The sequence below is a fragment of the Dasypus novemcinctus genome, chromosome 23 (genome assembly GCF_030445035.2).
Source record: "Dasypus novemcinctus isolate mDasNov1 chromosome 23, mDasNov1.1.hap2, whole genome shotgun sequence".
NCBI lineage: Eukaryota > Metazoa > Chordata > Mammalia > Cingulata > Dasypodidae > Dasypus > Dasypus novemcinctus.
Window position 1 is genome coordinate 24,391,984 of NC_080695.1, and position 16,068 is coordinate 24,408,051.

At 38.3% G+C, this 16,068-nt stretch overlaps 1 protein-coding gene and 1 pseudogene across 8 annotated transcripts in view; one reads left to right on the forward strand and one right to left on the reverse strand.

Moving 5' to 3' along the window:
* Positions 1-14,079, reverse strand: part of LOC101443502 (merlin-like) — a 106,830-nt gene extending 92,751 nt beyond the window's left edge. For 7 of the 8 annotated variants that reach the window (XM_058285978.2, XM_058285980.2, XM_058285975.2 and 4 more), the window contains exon 1: positions 13,906-14,079. The gene's annotated coding sequence lies outside the window, so the exon portion shown is untranslated. Of the gene's footprint in view, positions 1-13,903 lie in introns of all 8 variants that reach the window. The other variant, XM_058285974.2, reaches the window with a different exon arrangement.
* LOC101446080 (adenylate kinase isoenzyme 6-like) lies at positions 8,185-8,699 on the forward strand (annotated as a pseudogene).
* Positions 14,080-16,068: the final 1,989 nt, after the last annotated feature.

Below are 16,068 nucleotides of genomic sequence, written 5' to 3' on the forward strand. Positions count from 1 at the left end.
TTTCTGATTTTCTGTCTAATAGTTCTACCAATTACTGCGAAAGGAGTGTTGAAGTCTCCAACTCTTAATTGCTGATATTTTAAAACGGTACTATTCTTGATAGCATTCCTTGTTCTGAAGTATACTTTGTCTGATATTAATTTAGCTACTCTAGTATTTTCTTTGATTAGGGTTTACATGACATATCATTTTCTATCCTTTTATTTTTCACCTATATCTTTTTTTTAATAGTTGTACAATTTTATAATTTTTTCTTCCCTGCCTCTATCCCCATCCCCACCCCACCCTCACCCTGCTGTTTCTGCTCTCTGTGTCCATTCACTGTCTGATCTTCTGTATCTGTTACTCTTTTGGTCTACTCTTCTCATTTTTTCTCCTCTAGGATTAACTGGGAATCGATCCTGGGGACCTCTGATGTGGAGAGAGGTTCCCTGTCAATTGTGCCACCTCAGTTCCTGGTCTCTGCTGCACTTCACCTTGACTCTCACCTTTGCTTCTCTTTTGTTGTGTCAGCCTCTCTTTTGTTGCGTCATCTTCTTGCTACATGACTCACTTGCATGGCCACTGGTTCCCTGTGTGGGCACTCGGCTCTCCACATGGGCATTCAGCTCACCGTGCGGGTACTGGCTCACCATGAGGGCACTGGTTCACCACGCAAGCACTCGGCTCACCACATGGGCGTTCGGCTCACCACGTGTGCACTCGGCTCGCCATGCAGGCACTGGTTCGCCATACAGGCACGCTTTCTCTTCTTCTTTTTCACCAGGAGGCCCCAGGGATTGAAACCCACATCCTCCCATTTGGTAGGTGGAGGCTCTGTCACTTGACCCACATCTGCTTCCCTATACATCTTTTTTTTTTAAGATTTTTTTAAAAAATTTCTCTCCCCTTCCCTCCCCCCACAGTTGTCTGCTCTCTGTGTTTATTCGCTGTGTGTTCTTCTGTGTCCATTTCTATTCTTGTCAGCGGCCTGGGAATCTGTGTCTCTTTTTGTTGCGTCATCTTGCTGCATCAGTTCTCTGTGTGTGCAGCACCACTCCTGGGCAAGCTGGACTTTCTTTTGCACTGGGCTGCTCTCCTTACGGGGCGCACTCCTTGTGTGTGGGGCTCCCCTATGCGGGGGACACCCCTGCATAACACGGCACTCCTTGCGCGCATCAGTACTGCGCGTGGGCCAGCTCCACATGGGTCAAGGAGGTCCTGGGTTTGAACTACGGACCTCCCATGTGGTAGGCGGATGCTCTATCCATTGAGCCAAGTCTGCTTCCCCCTATATATCTCTTTATACTTCAATCAGTTTCTTATAAGCAGCACATACTTAGGTCTTGATTTTTTTTAACCCAGTCTGACAATCTCTGTCTTCTAACTGATTTATTTAGACCAATTACCTTTGTAGGAAATCTGCTTTTTTTCTCCTTGGTGTTTGTAAAATATCTCTTTCTTCTTGCTGCCTTAAAATTTCACTAATATTCACTTGGGTATAACTTTTTATCTATTTCTATCCTGCTTTGTTAGTCCTTTCAATCTGAGAGCTCATATCTTTATCCAGTTCTACAAAATTTCCAGCTATTATTTCTTCAAATGTTGCTTTTTTACCATTCTTTCTAAACTCTCTTAGAAATCATTTTAGATTGATATTGGAACTGCTGGATTGATCTTATATGTTCTTACCTTTTCTTTTATACTTTTTATCTCTTAACAATTTTTTTTGTTAGTTCTAGAATTCCTAGGTCTGATCTTCCAGGTCATCAATTCTTGTTTATCTGTCTGCATTCTTCCTTCCTGCCTATTTACTATGTTTTTTATATCAACAGTTTTGTTTTTATCACTTTTGAAATCTCTAATTCATTTTTTTTCATATATACCTGTTTATTTATGGATATAACACCCTCCCGTATAGTCACCTGCTCCTGCTTATACAGTCCATCCAGGAGACAGCCAAAAAGCTATCAGCTACGTGACTTCAGACTCCTTTATTTTATTTCATGTACATGTTACAAAATTCAAAGGTTATAAGAGTGTATAAAGTGAAAAATCTCCTTATTCCTGTCCTCCAGTCCCTCCATTTTTCTGGCCAGAGGCAGATATATCCTATGCATTTGTGTATCACTAATGATACTATTTACACTGCTCTGCACTTTGTTTTTGGGTGGGTTTTTTTGTCCATTTTTCAATATATCTTGGAGATCTTTCATACCAGAACATATAGAGCTACTTCATTCTTTTTCTTTTTCTTTTTTTTCTTAGGAGGTACCTGGGATCAAGCCTGACACCTTGTACATGGGAAATAGGCACTCAAACACTTGAGCTACATATGCTCCCCAACTTCATTCTTTTTAATGGTTTGCATAAAGCTCCAATATGTGAACGTACCAAAACCTGCCACAGGTGACATTCAGGATGATTTTTTATCTTTTCTTTTTATTTTTTTTTCTTATGCATTCTTTTCTTCTCTTAATTTGTAGGATGTTTTTAATAATTTAACACTATAAGCAAAGCTATATGACTAGCACTATATATAGTCTTTTCACACATATAGGTATATGTGAGAGTAAACACCTAGGGGTGGAGTCATTGAGTCAAATATATGTGTATTTGAAATTTTGATAGATATTTCCAAATTTTCCACCATGGAAATGACTCACTTAAACACCCACAAATAATGTATGAGAGTACTTGTTTCCCCACATCTTCAACACAGTATTATAAAACATTCTGCTCTTTGCCAAGTGATAGGTACTAAGTAGTATCACAATCTAGTTAATAGTGAATAAGATTGGGAAACGGACTTTGGCCCAGTGGTTAGGGCGTCCGTCTACCATATGGGAGGTCCGCGGTTCAAACCCCGGACCTCCTTGACCCGTGTGGAGCTGGCCATGCGCAGCGCTGATGCGCGCAAGGAGTGCCGTGCCACGCAAGAGTGTCCCCCGCGTGGGGGAGCCCCACGCGCAAGGAGTGCGCCCGTGAGGAAAGCCGCCCAGCGTGAAAAGAACGAGCAGCCTGCCCAGGAATGGCGCCGCCCACACTTCCCGTACCGCTGATGACAACAGAAGCGGACAAAGAAACAAGACGCAGCAAATAGACACCAAGAACAGACAACCAGGGGAAGGGGGGAAATTAAATAAATAAATAAATAATCTTTAAAAAAAAAAAAAAAAAAAATAGTGAATAAGATTAATCATCTTCATTCCTGATATTTAAGAGCCATCTCTATTTCTCTTAGTGTGCATTTCCTGATCATATCCTTTGCCCAATTTTCTAATGGGCAGTTGGACTTCTTATTGATTTGTATAAATTTTTATAATCTAGAGACATTTTTTAATCAAGAGAAACTTTCTCTTTATTTCTAATATATGTTGCTGTTTTAATTTTATTCACTCCAAGGCAAACCCTGTAATAAGGAGTTGGACACAAGTAATTTACATGGGAGGGTATCCCAACTAAGAGAATGGAGAAATGAGATGGAGAAAAGTCAATAAAACGAGTATTGATGAATGGTTACCTCTGTGGACAATTGAGGTTGAATCCTGCTTGGGAAACTCTGAGAAACCATTACAAATACTTCAGAATTTTCCCACTAAGGGATGAAGTAGTTGAGGTGTTTGTCCATCAGCTCATTACCTCAGTAATTGACCTTACTCTTAGGGATATGGAATTCCTGCCTTTCTGGGCTGCCCTATACACAGACTGAGTGAGCACAGCAACCAGAAAAGAACCTCAGGCAGTGGCAAGAAAGACACAAGTTCTTGGAGTGAAATGTTGTCAGCTTGAATGAGACAGTCGACTGTAGCTTTGGGTGAACTTAGAAGGAGGTCAAGAGGCAAGACAAATGTCACATCTGCTACAATTGTGGTCCCTCCATCCCCACACCCACACCCACATTTGCCATTATATATATTATTTATTTTTTATTTGTCTTTTTTTTTTAAGATACAGAGACCACAAAAAATGTTACATTAAAAACTACGAGGTTCCCATATACCCCACCCTCCACTTCCCCCCCCCACTCCTCCTACATTAACAACCTCTTTAATCATTGTGGCACATTCATTGCATTTGATGAATACATTTTGGAGCACTGCTGCACCACATGGAGTATAGTTTACATTGTAGTTTACACTCTCCCCCAGTCCTGTCCTAAATGATATTGCCATTATATTTTAACTTCTTAGCAATTTCTTTTGGCACAAAGTTTTCTTTTTACAGTGTTGTATTTGGAATCTTTTAGAACTTCTAAGTTTTATCGAATACTTAGAAAGGCCTTCACTATTCCAAAATTACTTTATCCTCCCATGGATTATTCCAGATCTTTTGGTTTTGTATTTCAAACCTTGGCACATTCTGGAATTTCTTTTGTGGGTGTGTGGTAGGGATTTGTAATTGATCAGGGTTCTTTCCAGATTATAGAACTCACTCCAGCTACTTTAAACAGAGAGAGTTTAATAAGGGTAAAAATAGCTGATAAATCATTAGGAGGTAAGAAGAATCAAAACATAGGCTGAGCTTTCAGAACCTATTCCCAAAACCACCCTTGTATCTGGGTCACCAAGGGAGCTAATACTTTTGCCATGATCAGGAAGCCACCTGCTGGATCAGACTGTGCTACCACAGCTGCTAGCTCCAGAACCGTTGTGTTGCTGTCATAATCCATGCCAGCAAAAAAAATAGTCCAATCCTGCCTCAGCCCCTACATACATTGATAAACATGTACCTCTCTTTGGAGGGTCACATGGCAAGACCCTTCCCTGTGGGAATTTCTCCCACATAATAGATAAAATAAGCCAGGCACAGAATGATAAATATTGTATGATTTCACTGATATAAAATAATTAGAATAAGTAAATCCTTGGAGTCAGAAACTCCAGGGTCTGGGATGAGATATAGGGAATGGGGAGTTAATACTTAATTGTACAAAAATTCCTATTTGGGATTATAGAAAAGTTTTGGTAATGGATGGTGTGATAGTAACACAACATTGTGAATGTAATTAACACCACTGAATTATATATTTGAATGTGGTTACAAGGGGAAATTTTAGGTTGTATGTAAGTTACTAGAATAAAAATGAAAAAAAAACACATAAGATTGTACAACACAAACAGTGAACCCTAATGTAAATGATGGACAATAATATATTGTTTCATTCATTCTAACAAAGTTACTATACTAATGCAAAATATTTTTTAAAGATTTATTGATTTATTTCCCCCCTTCCCCTCCCCACCCCTGACCCCCACCCTGCTGTTTTTGCTGTCTATATCCATTCGCTGTGTGAATTTCTGTATCTGTTTCTCTTTTGGTCTTTTTTTCTCATTTTTTCTCCTCTAGGATTAACTGGGATTTGATCCTGGGGACCTCTGATATGGAGAGAAGTCCCTGTTCACTGTGCCACCTCAGTTCCTGGTTTTTGCTGTGCTTCACCTTGACTCTCCCCTTTGTCTCTCTTTTGTTGTGCCATCATCTTGTTGTGTGACTCACTTGCGTGGGCACTGGCTCACCATGCGAGCACTCGGCTTGCCACATGGACACTCAGTTCACCACACAGGCACTGGCTTGCAGTGTGGGCACTGGCTCACTACGTGGGCACTGGCTTGCCATGCGGCAAGCTTTCTCTTCTTTTTCACCAGGAGGCCCCAGGGATCGAACCTGGGACCTCCCTTATGGTAGGCAGAACCCCTATCACCTGAGCCACATTCATTTCCCACAAAGAATTAACAATAAGGAAAACTGGGGGGGTGGGGGAGGCAATTAGGGGGCAGTATATGAGAACTCAGTATTTTCCTCATGATTTTTCTGTAAATCTACCAATCTCCTTTAGAAAGTTAAAGGGTCAATTAAAGTAATTCATCACACCAACAGGCTAAAAAAGAAAAACCAAATGAGCATATTAATAGGTGCCAAAAGAAAAAAGCATTTGACAAAAATCCAGCACCCCATTCATCATAACAAAAAAAAAAACTGTCAGCAAACTAGCAATAGAGGAGAAATTACTCAACCTGATAAAAACAAAAACAAAACCATTTACCAAAAGCCTACAACTAACATCATACATAACGGTGAGAAATTAGCTGTTTTATCTCTGAGACTGGGGACAATCTCACCACTCCTATTTAACATTGTACTAAAAGTCCTAGCTATTGCAGTAAGACAAGAAATGGAAGTAGAAGGTATACAGACTGAGAAGGAAGAAATAAAATTGCTTTTGTTCACAATGACATGATTATCTATATAGAAAATCCCAAAGTATCAACAACAACAGAAACAACAAAAACTCCTGGAACTTATGAATGATTATAGTAAGGTTGCTGGATACCAGGATAATATACAAAAGTCTATTACTTTCCTATACACGAGCAATGAACAATTGAAATTTGAAATAAAATAGACAATACCATTTACATTAGCACCAAAAAGGAAGAAATGTTTAGATACAAATCTGACAAAATATGTACAAGATCTATGTGCAGATAACTACAAAACTCTGAAGAAAGGAATCAAAGAAGATTTAAATAAATGAAGAGATATTTCATGTTCATAGATAGGATGACTCAATATTGCTATCAGTTCTTCCCAACTTGATCTGTAGAGTCAATGTAGTCCTAATAAAAATTTCAGCAAGTTCTTTTGTGTATATAGACAAACTGATTCTAAAGTTTATATGGAATGGCAAAAGAACCAGAATAGCCAGCACAATTGTAAAGAAAAGGATAAAGTTAGAGGACTGACACTACCCAACTTCAAGACTTATTATAAAGCTACAACAATCAAGAAACATGGCATTTGCGAAAGAACAGATGTAAAGATCAGAAGAGAGCCTAGAAGTAGACCCACGCAAATATAGTCAACTGAACTTTGACAAAGGAGCAAAGGCAATTCAGTGGGGAAAGGAGAGTCTTGTAAACAAATCGTGCTGATACAACTGGACATCCACATGCCAAAAGGAATCTAGACATACACTTCATACCTTTCACAAAAAATAACTTAAAATGAATCATAGATGAGAATGTAAAACACAAAACTATAAAACTTGTAGAAGACAATGTAGAAGAAAACCTAGGTGGCCTTGTGTTTGGTGATGAATTTTAGACACAAGATCAAAAGCACTATCTGTGAAAGAAAAACTTGATAATTTGGACTTCATTAAAGTTTAAAACTTCTTTGTGAAAGACACTGTTGAGAAAACAAAAAGACAAGGCACAGACTGGGAGAAAATATTTGCAAAGTACATTTCTGATAAAGGACTTTTATCTAAAATATACAAATTCTTGAAACTAAACAAGAATTTAAAAATGGGCAAGAGATCTGAACAGACACCTCACAAAAGAAAATACACTCAGGGAAAATAAGCATATAAAAATCTGTTCAACATCATATATGGTTAAGGAATTACAAATTAAAATGAGGTATCACTACTTATCTAATAGAATGGCTAAAATCCAAAAACCTGACACCATCAAATGCTGACAGGATGCAAGACAACAGGAACTCTCATTGCTGGTGGGAACACAAAATAGTACAGCCATTTTGGAAGACAGTTTGGCAGTTGACTATAAAGTTAATCATAGGCTTATCATAACCCAGGATTTGTACTCCTAGGAATTTACCCCTATGAATTGAAAACCTGCTCACAAATGTATATAGCTGCTTTATTCACAATTGCCCAAAACTGGAAGAAACTAAGAGGCCTTTCAATAGTGAATAGATAAACTGTGGTACATCCATAGAATGGGATATTATAAAAAGAAATGAGCTAGCAAGCAAAGAAAAGATATGGAACAAGCTTAAAAAGATATAGCTAAGTGAAAGAAAAGAGTCTGAAAAGGCTACATACTGTATGAGTCCAACTAGATGACAAAACCATAGAAGCAATAAAAAGATTGGTAGTTGCCAGTTCTCAGGGAAGGAAAGGGAGGGATGAATAGGTGGAGTGCAGGGAATTTTTATGACTGTGACACTATTCAGCACTATGCTATAATGGTGACAAAATACATGACATTATGTATTTGTAAAAACCCATAAAACTGGACAAAGAGTGGACCTAATGTAAACTATGGATTTTAATTAATAATGTAATGTATCAATGTTGTTTCATCAATTGTAACAAATGTACCACACTAATGCAAGATGTTAATAATAGAGGCCCTGCTGTATGTGGGGCGCGGGAGTTAGGCGCTCAGAGCCATCATGGTGAGGACCAAGTTGCTCACTGGTACACCAGGGGATGGAAAAACCACCTAGGTAAAGAACTTGCATCAAGATCGGGACTCAAATACATTAATGTGGGTGATTTAGCTGAAGAAGGGCAACTGTATAACAGCTATGATGAAGAGTATGACTGTCTCATTTTAGATGGAGATAGAGTAGTTGAGGAGTTAGAAAACCAAAGGAAGGAAGGTGGAGTTATTGTTGATTACCATGGTTGTGATTTCTTCCCCGAACACTGGTTTCATATCGTTTTTGTGCTGAGAACAGATAATAGTGTATTGTAAAAAAGACTTGAAACAAGGGGTTATAATGAGAAGAAACTAAAAGACAATATTCAGTGTGAAATTTTTCAAGTTCTTTATGAGGAAGCCATAGCATCTTACAGAGAAGAAATAGTGCATTTGCTCCCCAGTAATAATCCAGAAGAGCTGGGGAATAATATAAATTAGATATTGCAATGGCTTGAACAATGGATCAAAGATAATAGTTCTTGACTTACAAGAACTGGTAACATTTCAATCACTCTTGTTGATTTCTCTGCCTGCATCATAGAAACTGTCCAAGTATGAGAAAACTGTTGTATTAAAATTGTGTTGCAAGATTAGCAGGTGGTAGTATAAAAGTTTATTCCTGGGCTTTTTTTCCTCCATGAGAAAGCTAAACAATCTCAGATTTAATGAATACAATATTATTAAGGATTTAAAGTAAAGACTGTCACTGTTTACTATTTCAACTGCTAAAGAATAAATAAATCTGACTAAAGAGATGGATACCTGTTAAGTTTATTACAGAAGAAAATGAAGATGATCTCCTAATATAAAACTTAAAGCAAAAAAAAAAAAAAGAGGAAACTGGGGGTGGGGGTATAATATGTGGGAACTCTCTGTACTAGCTGCTCAATTTTTCTGTAAACCTAAACTGCTCTAAAAATAAAGTCTACTAATTTTTTTCCTGAGCTGGCCACAGTCTTGTGTTCTGGGGCATTATTATTATTATTTTGGTGCTTGACTTCTGCGGGAATAGAATCGGTTCCAGCCTGTATTCTGATTAAGAGTGAAGCTTTAGGGAAATGGATGTGGTTCAAGTGATAGAGCTTTTACCTACCATATGGGAGGACCTGGGTTCAATCCCTGGGGACTCCTGGTGAAAAAGAAGAAGAGAAAGCGTGCCTGCCCAGCAAGTAAGTGCCCACGCAAGTGCCAACGTGGTGAGCCAATGCCCCGCACAAGTGAGTCACAAAGCAAGATGATGACGTGTCAAAAAAAGAGAGACAAGGGGAGAGTCAAAGTGAAGGGCAGCAGAAACCAGGCACTGAGGTGGCGCAATTGACAGGTACCTCTCTCCCCATCAGAGGTCTCCAGGATCGAATCCCGGTGAATCCAACAGGAAAGAAAATGAGAAGAGAAGACAACACAAACAGCAAAAACAACAGAGCGGGAAGAGGGGAAGGGGGAGAGTAAATAAATACATCTTAAAAAAAAAAAGCGAAAAAAAGAAGAGTGAACCTCTGGAGTTGGACTAACTGGGTTCAAATCCTGCACCACTGACCTACCAGCTAGGACATCTTGGACCTCATTTCCCTGCCTCTCACCTATAAAATGGGGATAATAATGCACCTATTCCTAGTTGCTATGAGGATTAAATGAGTTTATGCTTGCAAACCATATAGAAATTTCTGGCATATAGTAAGAGATCAAAATATTATTACTATTTTCAAGGGAAATCTACTATGCAAAAAAAAAAAAAACCTGCCAGGAGGTGGGTTATTTTAAGTTGGTATGTTAAAAAAGGAAGGAGGAGGACGATGACAAGAAGAAACAGGAAGAGAAAGAGGAGGAGTCCTTGTTTCTGCTTATGCACAAATATGTGCCTACTCTATAAATAAGGTTTCTGTTTATAAATCAGTCAATTGAATTGATACATATTAATAAAGCATGCAGTTTATCCAAAGTGTATAGTCAATGGTATTTGGGATAATCACATAATCATGTGTTCATTATTTTAATCATTATTAAAGCATTTTCTCTCTTTTTTAAGATTTATCTATTTTTTTAAATTTCTCTCCCCTTCCCCTCTCCCGCCCCAGTTGTCTGTTCTCTGTGTCTATCTGCTGCGTCTTCTTCTTTGTCCGCTTCTGTTGTTGTCAGCGGCACAGGAATCTGTGTTTCTTTTTGTTGCGTCATCTTGTTGTGTCAGCTCTCCGTGTGTGCAGTGCCATTCATGGGCAGGCTACACTTTCTTTCGCACTGGGCGGCTCTCCTTAGGGAGCGCACTCCTTGCGCATGGGGCTCTCCTACACAGGAAACACCCCTGCGTGGCAGGGCACTCCTTGTACACATCAGCACTGCGCATGGGCCAGCTCCACATGGGTCAAGGAGGCCCAGGGTTTGAACCGTGGACCTCCCATGTGGTAGACGTACGCCCTAACCACTGGGCCAAGTCTGCGTCCCTTCATCATTTCAATAATAATAATAAACACAGCAACAAACAAGAAAATTCCTCACCTCTCAATCTCTCTGTTTCCCCTGCTGTACTTAGCTGCTATTTCTGGTTATTCTTGCACAATTATTGTTTTGTTTATTAGGCAATTTAATTGAGATATATTCACATACCATATGATCTATCCAAAGTGTGTAATAATGGCTTTATTTTTTAGCTGCTAGAAAGTACTTTATTGTAAAATTGTAAAATAAATAGAAAAATGATTGAAAGAAATTACAAATTTTAAAAGAGAATGCAAGGCCAGGTTAGATTTAACATAATCAATTATAAAAAATAGATAGCATAGAAACAAACGTTTATAAATGTAAATAATTCAAATATAATAGAAACATAATTTCATAGTTCTAATTTTTATACTACAGCTCTAAGTATTGAGCATAATAATCTCTAAGAATGAAATTAATTATTGACTTAGGTATTTAATTTCCATTTAGGCTGTAATTCTTTCTAGATAATCAAATTCCTATTTGGGAATTCTGCACCTTATTGGAATGAATTACAGCAGATAGCAATTTGCTAACCCATAATTTTATGAGGCAGAAAAACTCAAAATCTTGTTCAACAATAGTCATGCTAAATCATTATTGATCCGGATAGATTATTTTAATCAAAGAGTATGACTAAGAAAGTGTTAAACACTCAGCTAAGATGGAGGTGAAGAAGGACAACCACCACACCATAGAGCCTAGAGTGATTACAACTGAAAATGGGAGGATTGCATCCAGCATCCAGGTGGAATCTGAGCCTCCTCTTGACATAAAGGTGCAATGGACACAACCAATCCAGTGTCCACATAGAAGAGGTGGCATTGGGTTGGGAAAAGCGGACATAATGGACAAAGGGTATGGGGAAAGGCAGGAAGAGATGAGAGGTGGAGGCGTCTTCGGGACATGGAGCTGCCCTGGATGGTGCTTCAGAGGTAATCACCGGACATTGTAAATCCTCACAGGGCCTACATGATGGAATAGAGGAGAGTATGGGCCATGATGTGAACCAATGTATATGAGGTGCAGAGGTGCCCAAAGATGTACTTACCAAATCCAATGGATGTGTCATGATGATGGGAACGAGTGTTGTTGGGGGGGCGGAGAGGGGGGGTGGGGGGGTGGGGTTGAATGGGACCTCACATATATATTTTTAATGTAATATTATTACAAAGTCAATAAAAAATAAAAAAATTAAAAAAAAAAAAAAAAAAAAGAAAGTGTTAAAGAAAAATGAAATGTCCAAAAATATATCTCTTCTCCAGCCCTCCTCAATTAAAAACAAATGTTTATTTTGTATGAAAAAAATGACAGAATACTGATCACAGGAACAATTTGCCAGTTGCACTGAGTAATTATTGTTCATATACTATCATGTTGTTATTTTACATTTATCTGGTCTACTCCAGCTCTTTTTTGGTTACTGCTTGCATGGAATACCTTTTTTCAACCTTTCACTTTTAACCTGGTTGTGTCCTTAAGTCTGAGATTGGTCTGTTATAGAAAGCATATAGATGGGTCATATTTTTTTAATCCATTCTATCAGTCTATATCTTTTGATTGGGGAGTTCAATCCATTAACATTGAGTGTTGTTACTGAAATGCCATTACTTACTTCATCCATTTGTCCTGCAGGTCTCTGTTGTCATATCATTCTATTGTCTGTCTTCTTATTCTTTAGTTTACCCTTCCTAATAATCTTCATTTCTAAACTCTTCTCCAAATCTCTCACCTTTGTTTTTTCCTTTCAGGCTACAGCACCCCCTTTAATATTTCTTGTAATTCTGGTCTTCTGATACCATATTCTATCAGTTTTTATTTGTCTGTGAAGACTGTGAACTGATCCTCATTGTTGAAGGATAGCTTTGCCTGATACAGAATTCTTACCTGGCAATTTTTCTCTTTCGGTACCTTAAATACATCATACCACTTTCTTCTCTTCTCCATGGTTTCTGATGAGAAGTCGGCACTTAATCTTATTTACCCTTGTGACTTTCTCTTGTGCCTTTGGTTTTCTCTTGTGACTTTCAGAATTCTCTCTTTATCTCCAATATTTATCATTCTGAATAGTAGGCATCTCAGAGTTGGTCTATTCGGATTTATTCTATTTGGGGTGTGTTGTCCTTCTTGGATATTGATATTTATGTCCTTCATAAGGTTTGGGAAGTTTTCGGTCATTTCCTTAAATATTCTTTCTGTCCCTTTTCCATTCTCTTCTCCTTTTGGGACACTGATAATGTGAATATTTGTGCATTTTGCATTTTCATTAAGTTCCCTGAGACTCTGTTCTGTTTTTTCCATTCTCTTCTCTTTCTGTTTTCCTATCTTTTCCAGTTTAGATGGTCTCTCTTCAAAATCACTAATTTCACCTTCAGGCAATACAAATCTGCTCTTATGTGCCTCTAATGTATTTTTAATCTCACCCATCATGTCTTTCATTCCCATAAGGACTGTAACTTTTCTTTGCATACTTTCAAATAGTTCTTTATGCTCTCCCAGTGTCTTCTTAATATCTTTTTTCATTAGTCATATTTTCTTTAAATTCTTTGAGGTGATTTAGGAGAGTTATGGGATTATCACTGATTAATTGTACTAAATCCTCTCTTCAGGATATTTGGTTTGTTCTTTTGGCTGGGTCATCTCTTGCTGTTTCCTAGTATGGCTTTTAATTTTTTGCTGAGGTCTAGGCATCTGAATATGTTGGTGAATTTCCTCTGATGGCTAATTTCTCTCTCTTGCCTGTTGTTTTTTCTTTTTTCCCACAGCTCTTTAATATTTGGTTCAACTTATTCTCAGTCTTTAAAATTGTCCAGCTTATGTTTTCAAAACCAGGCCAGGGCCTCACTAGTGGGTGCAGATTTTCTCCCAGGGCTTGGATATAGAGAGCATGAAATGTTTTTGTCTGTGCAATTTCCATGGCGGCCAGCAGATGGCCTAGTCAGTGCAACTTTCTAGGGGGGCATTTCAGTCTGTTTTCCTGCGTTCCTGTGTTGACTCTCCAGGTCAGAGACTCGAAGCAAGCTCTGCTGGCCAAATTCACTGAAGAAAAGCACCCCAACTGCCCTGCCCTCTTCCCTTCAAAGAGCTGACAGGGAGGAAGATACCTATTCACCTCTCAATCACCTGCAGCGAGCCTGGGTTCACCCCAGCTTAGTATCTTGGGGGTGGGGGAGGGGAGCCCTTCCCGCGGCCCCAGGACCTTTTTGACTCACACGTTTGTTGTTTCAGCTTCTTCCTCTCGCTGCCCTTCATGCTTCTGGGAGTAGTGTAGCACTGTCCTGGTCTGCTGACCCCAAAGCAGGTTCCTCAGACAGCTTTCCACTCTTTGTTGTTGGTTGTTTTTGTGAGAGCACTCAGCTTTGCCTGTTAGTTTGTCGTCATCTTCCCACAATCCTCTAAACACGGTTTCTTAACTCTTAGCTGTGTCTGAACTTTCCATATGATGCTGTACCATAGGCCTGTTGGGCAGGAGATTTTGTGTGTTTTGTTCACCATTTTTCATGTTATTTAACCAGGAAACCATTTGTCCCCAAGCACCTATTAATATTTCCCTATGGAACCTTTTCCAGTGCCATAGCTAGAATAATTTAAACAAGAAAATAAAGAGCAATAATGTTGGATTATAATCCAAAGAATAAAATAAATATCCACAAATTCATATAGATACAATGATTGCATACATAAATAAAAGGAGAGAAGGGACGAATCTAACTTTAAAAAAATTCCAAATAATAAATGTAGAAAGAATGAGGGAAACAGAAAATTACCATTGGAATGTCCCAGTAATCATTGCTACAAGCAAAACGCACTGATGAATGCCAAAATGAGTGGGTAAAACTTTAAGAAGAAAACAAAACTTTAAAGAAAAACAGTGTATTTTCCTAACTTAAAAGATTTCACTCATAGTTTTTTGTTTTTTTTTTGGGTTTTCTGAGGAGATTGAACCCAGGACCTTGTATTCAGGAGGCTGGCATTCAACCACTAAGCCACATTGGCTCCCCTGAGTTGGTTCCCTCATCTGTTTGCTTGTTGTTTGTTTATTTGATTTTTTTTAGGAGGCACTAGGAACCGAACCCAGGACCTCCCATGTGGGAGGTGGGCACTCAACTGCTTGAGCCACATCTGCTCCTATAGAGGTTTTAACATATGCCCACATATTCTCTGATACTCCTCCCTGTGGTCATGGAGCTTATTTCCCCTTCCCTTGAGTGTGAACTAGACTTAGTGACTCACTGCTAATTAACAGAGTATGGGAAGGAAAAAATAATAGCTTTACACTGAAGGAAACTAGCAGACACCATCTTAACCCACTAATCAAAGTCAAGAGCACCATTAATAGTTCAAGTTGATATCGTAGATCCCCTGATATCATGTGATAAGAAAAGCATTTCACCTCCCTGGGATTCTTCCAAAAATCTATATCCCCAATTTGATCATGAGAAACCCAAATTGTGGATGTTCTACCAACATACTTGACCACAACTTTTCAGTTGTCAGGATCATGTAAAACAAGGAAAGTGAGATAGTGACAGAGGTTAAAACAGACTAAGGAGACATGATGACTAAATATAATGTGGTATCCTGGATTGGATCCCACAACAGAAAAAGGACATTAGTGGAAAAATTGGTAAAAAAGAACAAAGCCTATAGTTGAGTTAACAGTACTGTACCAATGTTAATTTCTTAGTTTTGACAAATGTAATCTGTTTGCATTAAGAGAAACTGTGATGGATATACAGGAATACTTTTAAACTCTTCTGTAAATCTGAAATTATTTCTAAATAAAAAGTTTAAAAAATTTTAATGGAAAAAAGAAAAGCAGAAAGTTAGAGTGACTATGTTATTTGTATTTAGAAATAGAAAATTAAAACCAAATACTACTAGATATTACTGCTAGATACTATTAGTACTACTAGTACTAGATACTATTACATATGCTTAAAATGGGTGAAATTAAAAGGATTAACACTACCAAGTGTTGGAAAAGATTGATCCAACAGTATTCTTTATGTCTAGCTGGTGGGACTGCAAAAATGATACAGCCACTTGGGAAAACAGTTTGACAGTTTCTTATAAACATACACATACCATGTGACCCAGATCCCATGCCGAGGCTTTTGCCCTTAAGAGATGAAAATGTATATTCACATAAAGATTTGTACTCAAATGTTCATAAAAAGCTTCATTCATAATAACAAAAACCTGGGAAACAACCCAAGTGCCCATGAACAGATGAATGGATAAATAAATTGTGGCATATCCATACAGTGGAATATGCATCACCAATAAAAAGGAACAACTCACATGCAATAACATGGATAATTCTCAAAAGCGTGATGCTAACCTAATTGAAAGAAGCCAGATGCAAAAGACTACA